This window comes from Triturus cristatus, chromosome 5_1 (genome assembly GCF_964204655.1).
Source record: "Triturus cristatus chromosome 5_1, aTriCri1.1, whole genome shotgun sequence".
NCBI lineage: Eukaryota > Metazoa > Chordata > Amphibia > Caudata > Salamandridae > Triturus > Triturus cristatus.
The window spans coordinates 78,035,440-78,043,048 of record NC_140587.1 but is presented as its reverse complement, the minus strand read 5'-3'; the positions used below and the strand labels follow the sequence as shown (position 1 = coordinate 78,043,048).

The 7,609-nt window shown below is 46.9% G+C and overlaps 1 long non-coding RNA gene across 1 annotated transcript; it reads left to right on the top strand.

Moving 5' to 3' along the window:
• Positions 1–3,804: 3,804 nt before the first annotated feature.
• On the top strand, positions 3,805–7,073 carry LOC146830234 (uncharacterized). The gene is made up of 3 exons (XR_014961396.1): positions 3,805–3,880; positions 3,964–4,043; positions 6,729–7,073. It is a non-coding gene; the product is annotated as an uncharacterized LOC146830234 (long non-coding RNA).
• The last annotated feature ends 536 nt before the right edge of the window (positions 7,074–7,609 follow it).

Here is a 7,609-nt window from a genome sequence, read left to right as displayed (position 1 = left end):
GCTTTTGCCCACGCAGGGCTCGGGGGCTCCACTTCCCGGTGGGGTTCGGGGACCCCAGCTGGGCCTCAGGCACAGGGAGGACCGCTGGAACTCTCAGGCCCGGATACCCAGGGGAGGACTGCCCGGGACCCATGGAGCCTGTCCCTGGCACTTTGCCACGCCGTGGGCCGGAGGAGGGAACCCCCCCTGGACAGAGGGGTGCTGTTGTCCAGGCATAGCCCATTTGGTCCCCGGCAAGGAACCGCCAGCCCGGGAGGGGTGTTCAGGCATACCCTTGCCCCTAGTAATCCGGAAAAAGGCTACCCCTCTTTCTGGGAACCCATGTGCACCGAAAGACTCAAGGGACCCTAGGCGCAGACATGCCCGACCTCTTGGAGCCCTGTCTGGGATCTGGGAGGCGAATGAGCCCTCATCGGGACTTCCAGGGAAGCCCGGCCATCTGGTCGCCCCATTGGAAAGCATTGCGTGTCACCAGATGGCCAAGGGGAAAGGTGCGACCAGATGGCCGGGACCCAAAGGACTCCCATCTGCCCGCCCCAAGCCTTCGCGGTAGGGCTCCCGCCTGCCCACGCAGAGCTCGGGGGCTTCGCTTCCCAGGGGGGTTACGGGGCCCCCAGCTGGACCTCAGGCACAGGGAGGCCTGCAGGAGCTATCGGGCCCGGATGCCGGGGGGGGACTGCCCAGGACCTATGGAGCCTGTCTCAGGCCCCATCGCCACGCCATGGGCCAGAGAAGGGAGCCCCGAACGGCGGGGAGGTGTTGTCCGGGCCTAGCCCATCTGGTCCCCGGCTGAGAACCGCCAGCCCAAGAGGGGTTCCGGCATACCCTGCCCCTAGTAATCCGGAGGGAAGCTACCCTTCATTCTGGTAACCTGTGCGCACCCCGAGACTGAGGGGACCCAAGGCCCAGACGTGCCCGACCTCATGGAGCCCTGGCTGGGATCGGGGAGGCAAATGCGCCCTCATCGGGACTTCCAGGGCGGCCCGGCCATCTGGTCACCCCATTGGAAAGCATTGCGCACTAGTAATCAAACACCTTCCCTACTGGACTTGCTCTAGATGGCGCTCCAACCTAAGGAATATTCCAACCCTTTCCCTACTGGACTTGCTCTAGATGGCGCTCCAACATAAGGAATATCCCAACACCTTCCCTACTGGACTTGCTCTAGATGGCGCTCCAACCTAAGGAAAGAATAGTTTTGGAATTCTCAAATTGCGATTCTCTAAAAAATCGCTATTTGAGAATCGCTAAACTATTCTTTGATACATCTGGCCCATAGTCCTCTGTTGGTTCATCTTCTTGATAGAAGTGAAATGTATTGTCTGTTGTGTCTATTGGTGGGAATTTAACCCATGAATAGAATACTTCTGTCTGAGATGCCTCGTGTGCTTCGATGACAAAGACTGCTCTAGCACCTTGTGTAGGCAAACCATGTTTTAAAAGTTTGCCTGCAAGGGCTTTCCTGACTGTGAGAGGTATTATTTTGGAGTCAGCATCACCTTCGTCCATTATGTTTTGTGTAGATGCTGGTGTTGTAGCTAAAGCTGGTGGTGTATTGTTTGTAGAGTCTGTGTCTGAATCTCTGTCTGTAGTATTTTCTTCTCCAGACATAAAAATACTGAACTGGTTTTAGGAGGGAAAAAGATAACTCGCACAATATTGAACGTTTTTATTTCCTTTCAAATTTGATTAAAACCAACAACCAATACATAGGATTTTTCCTACTCAGTTGTGGCGAAAATGTCTCTTACTCATTCCAGATATCTTGGAATATATGAGTTAGAGTCTCTGAGAAAAGCACGACTGAGTAGCTCAGAATCTAGTGTTTTAAATAAGTGCCTTACCAAACATTGGCTACGCATGTGATTATATACCAATCAAACGATGGTAATTATAAACCAACAAACATTGGGCGCCATGTCGTGTAGTTCCTATATCCCTATATAGGTTCTGTGCGTTAGGATCTCATATGCTATAGTATATGGCAGAGGACTGAGTCTGTCAGCCACTATCGCATATGCTAATGTTGCCGTAGAGTGTATTTACCTCACTAGCTCAGAGGCCACACTGGAAACTTCTTGGTAATAAGAAGGGAATAGTTTCTGGCAACCTTGCAACATGAAAACCCTGATTCCTCAGAATCGTGGAAAAAGAAGAGATAACTCAGAGCTCAGTCATGCATGCTTAATATTCTCAGTAGTACATAAGAATAATAAACGGGCGTTTCAATAAGTATTTATTGAACAGTCTTCTATTTTGTGTAAACGATATGAGCTGTTACAATCGTTAGACAGTATGCAAAGTAAGTAATGCATATGAGATTGAGCAAAAAGAAATAGTATTGCTCTAAGATCGTTCAAGGTTTAATAATACTTTCGTATAGATAAAAACCATGTTTAAAAAAGGACAGATAACAGTGCGAGTAAAAACAACAGTTTAAAAAGCACAGTTGACTGTTATACACTTCTGAAGTGCCGCTTTGTACCCCAATGCGTTCCTACCCACCCCCACCCTTGAATCCAAACCTAAATATAGATGTAGGTGCAAGAGGAGTTGTAGGCACTGAAGGCTATAGGATAGTTTTCAATAGTTGGGAGTGAAGAGCTATATCAGTCCTGGAATAGTTCTGAAGCTGAAGCGTATTGTGCTAAGAGTCATTTGGAGATATCTAAAAAAATATCTCTCAGAGTTTCTTTTAAGGTTTGGAGTAAAGTAGTCCCTAGTCTTTAGTCTAAAGTCTGAACTAATAATATTAGTTTAAAATAGCCAAGAGTCTCTAAGAGAAGAAGTCCAGTCCATACCTGAGAATGGAGAGAGTCGGGTCTTTGCTAGGATCTGGAAGTCTAAGTTCCCGCTAGGGAAAATAGAACACTGCACGTTGTCGTCTTGGCGTGCTGGGAGACATAGTCTTGTCTTCAGCGCGTAGTCAGTGCATCAGGCCAGGAATGAAAGGCTCCCCGGGATTCGAGGGCTCCTCTAATTTGCTTTAGCAAAGGTGGGATATTTATACTGGGCTATCAAAAGATACGCATCAGGATCTGTCAACACAAAATGCAAGATACCAAATGCACCCCTTGTAGAACATTTTCTAGAAACTGGGCATACCGAGAATGACTTATGCTGGACTGTTATAAGTGTGGTCAAGCTACCCCCAAGAGGTGGGCACATCTCCAAACTATTGAATAAGGAGGAACTGAAATGGATCTTGAAGACCAACAGCATACATACAGGCCTGAATCAGCTTGAAGATTGGACAACACTCATTTAGAGTTTCTGTGTTCTAGTTCTGAGTAATCACCAATTGCAATTTTCCCATGCACTTTTGATCATTATAATCATGCAAATTGATTTTTTCTTTTTTAACCATGTTATCTGTCCTTTTCACCTCCATTCTACATATACCTTTTATCTGTCCTGTTTAACTCCCACCTGGATTCACGATACCACTGTTAGGATGTATCACGCCGTAGGATTCTATACACACTCACGGTTCTTAAGGTCTGGGAATTATTGCTCCTTATGAGCAACTGTATCTCACATGCATAATACACACGCAATAATCCAGTTTCTTTTAATTTCTCCTCTCACCGACTGCTTCCTTTGTGCAACTATATCACACACGCGTAATGCACACGCATCAGTCGAGGGTCTTCTATTCTCTCCTTCCACGTTCTCACTTCTAGTTTCTAAACACACTATAAGAGGGCCGCCATCCTTGCCCTCTCTAGTACATCTTCCCTTTCTATTCTTCCATTCACGTGACTGGTCCTGGCCAAACACGCACCAACCCGGGGTCCTTAAACCGAGCTGGTTAAGGGCTCTTCCTTCCGCACCGATGGAAGCCGACAACCATTTCCTGCCACCGAGGACCCAGACATAGGTGAGCGTTCTCCTCCCCTTCTGCTGCGTCTGTGGCCACACACGAGCTCCAGCCATTAGGTTTACCCCCTGCTTTCCTTACAGGCTACACTGCCCAGCAGACCCCCGGAGGACGATCCTGCAGCTCCCCTTCGCAAACGACTTCAAGAGTACCTTTCATATGGGTAAGCATTTCCTGTTATCATCCCCTATGTAGGAGGTTACGCTGTGCTCTCTCTACCGATCTCTCTTCTATCCCACCTTGTTCACACAGGTCAATTATACTCATACCACGCCATCGCCTTTTACGCCCTCAACGGTCTGGGTCCCTTTAATCCATCGGCCACAACTTCGCCGGTAAGCGTGTGTCCATCCTGCCCACGGGACCGCATTTAATCTCTTGTCACTCACAGTATCCTCAGTTCATTACTTTTTCTTCTTTCAGGTCTATCTATTCGCTGACTGTGCCTCTAAGCCTCAAATCTACCTCCATCACTGTACTTGACATTGCGTATGTGTCCTTCTTTTTCTGCATATTGTTCGCCACGCTTGTGATAAGCGCTGCTTATGTATACTGCATAAATCAGACACTGGCAATTCCAAATAGCCTAGGCCGCTTCACGCTGCTATGAGCAGCTAGGCACTATAACTTTTCTCTATCCTTAGTAACACGGCTTCTTCCTTCCTTGACAAATTAAGGTTGTCACTTGGCTCTAGAATTGCATGGTGCGATGCCAACGTTAACTGACTAGCAAGATACTGGTTTTAACATGTGTACCTGAACTGGTGCCCTCTCTTAATTATTCGTATTTCTTCCCCCTTCTTTCTCCCCCCTTTTTTGTTCTTTTATTGTACTACAGTTATTACAGGCAATTGTACACAGGCATGCTTATTCTAAATGTCCTGATGATGATCCATTTATTGTTTCCATGGACCAAAACGCCGTCGACACCCTGAAACACCTTATGCACTACTCTGAATTGTGATTGAATGTGTAAAGGTGTTTCCTTGCGATTTGTTAGTCACATTGAGAACTCTGTATGCAACAACCCGTTAGCTTTGCCTGAGCCTTTTGTGTTTTCTATTGTTTTGTCCTTGTCGTCACAGTAGGATGCAGGCTTTTGTCCCACTTTATAATTTCTTTGTATGTACCTATCCTATTGGATTGAGAAATATTGAAATATAAACCTCTGTCCGGCTGGACAAGTTTGTTTAACTAATATAGCACCAACTGGGTCTATATTAATTTTGCCGTCCCTATCCCGATTTCTCTAGGGACCACTGTTGTCAATAATAACATTTAAACATGCAACACATTGGTAAATATAACAGGACCACAACATCAATAAATGCATAAAATAAAAAATCTAAAAGAGAGTAAGAGAGAAAAAGGTTGACAGAAAACAAGATTACTTTGTCCAAAAAACCTTAGCCCCCTCCTAGCGCTTACAGCCAGATGAGAGGGGATGCTCAGTGTAATGCACAGAGCTAAGGGAGCCTGATAGTATGCCACTATTGGCTCGGCGGGCAAAGATAGCCACACTTTGTGCAGAGAAAGTAATAACATGATAACTATCGGCCCTCTGTGGCCAGACAAAAGCTACGCCTTATTTAACCAAAGTCTGACTTTTCCCTAAGTTTCTGAATTACACCCTATATCACACCCAGGCTGTGAGAAACTGGGTGTTTGATGCAGTACCCCCCCCCCCACACTTTTTGTCTGGCTTATAATGCAAGTTTGACTGAGGTGCATTGTGTCCCTGCTAACCACGTTCCCGGTACCAGTGTTCTTTTCCTAAAACTATAACACAATTGGCACAACTTCAGTTACCCCTATAAATCCCCAGTAAATGGTACACCTGGTACGTAGGGGTACTGAAGAGGATCCTCTGGGTCTGCAGCACTGGTTGTGCCACCCCAGGGCCCCCTCACTAAGGCTATGCTCTCTGCCCTTGTAGGCTGCGTGTCTTGGTGCAGGAAAATCCAAAGAGTCGACATGGCACACAGCCCTGTGTGCCATGACAACCATTCACTGCATAAGATATAGGTAAGTCACCCCTACTGCAGGCCTTTATCCCTATGGCAAGGTGCATTATATCCTATGTGAGGGAATATCAGCATGATCAGATATGCCCCTACAATGTGCAGTCTATTGTGAGATGTTGTAAGTGAACAGGGAAGCCATAAAGAGTACATGGGCTGGATATTTATCAACACAAGTTTTCTAGCTCCATGATGGCTTCACAGATTTCTAAGATGTTTAGTACCAAACATCTTGACTTATTAAATCCTCACTGATGCCAGTGTTGTATTTATTAATAAATTCACACAGGAGACCCTTTTAGAGTGTCTGCTGAAATTCAGCAAACACTAGTGGGGTCTTTGGCTGGTTTTCCCCAGCCTGCCAACACCACACTTGCTTCTGACTTCATGGGGGGAGAGCCAGCGCTCTCAGAGGAAAGAGACAATGGTGGAGGTGGGGGTTCTTCACACTTTTTCCTGGACAGGATGGTCTTAGCGGGCGAAAAGCTTCAAAGGAAACACCACCTTTGAAATCCATCCCAGGAAGCCTCAGATAGTTGGGGAGGCCAAGCCCCCTTTCCTGCTCCACTTTTGGTGAGAGGAATGTGGGAGCATTAGTTAGATAAGGATGAGGGTTTTCCCTCTGTCTGCACCACTCCTAGGGTGGGCCAGGCAAGGTAAACCCCTCTCCTCAAATTCCACCTTCTTGAGATGGTGAGAAAGCCTCTTATCAGGGATTGGGTGGTGCCTCTTCCCACAGTAAGTGGTCACTAGATGGTATAAACACCCTAAAAGTAGATAGCCGATTGGCTATTAACTGTCTCTCCTTGTAACACCCCTATATTCAGTACTTAGGTGGCTGCCGAGACCTGGACATCAGATACCAAAGAAGACCAGGACAAAGAAGACCTGCTGCACGAGAAGTGAAGCCCTGCGGCAGAAGAAAAAAAATCCAAACTCTGCCAGCTGCTCCAAGAACTCGACAATGACTGCCTTCTGTGCCATCCTGAACCTGCAAGGTCTCCAAGAACCCTGGAGCACCTACAACCTTTGAGAAATTGCCAAGAAGCTCCCTTATAGTAAAGGTATCACTCCCCTACACACCACAGGCACTGATCCTGTGAAGTCCAGTTTGTTGACTTGCTGCTCCTCGACAACCTCAACACAGCACTGAAGCAAGAAGAGGAGCAACAGCTCTGGAGGGTTAAATCTGCCTCTCCACCAAGTTTGGAGGTACCAGCTGAGGCATACCAATACCAGGGTTATCGGACCCCCAACGGTAAAAACCAAGAAGAGTTCAGTCCGGATGATGAATACAGGCCCCAGCTAGGCCCGCAGGACACAAGGGTTCGCTCTCCTGTAATGGAATCTATAAGGAAGTTGGCACGGAAACTGCAAAGTACAAAGACAAGGTTTATTAACCCTTAAGGGTGGTCCTACAATCCATACAACACTCTTCAGCATTGCATAGAGTAGCACAAAGAACTTGCATACATGGTCCCCTTTTATACACAATAGAGGGGCTCATAAGTGGGCGGACACAACATGAGACTGAGAATAGTACCTTTTATGGTCATTTTCGATACTGAATCAATATATGGGCGGAGCTGACACACTCCTTGAGCCCGCGAAGACATGGTCAAGCAAGGCTAACTGATAACAGATGTGGTCAAGTCTGGGCATGCGCCAGACGGACAAAGGAGCTATTTATAGACTGTTACTAGGCAGA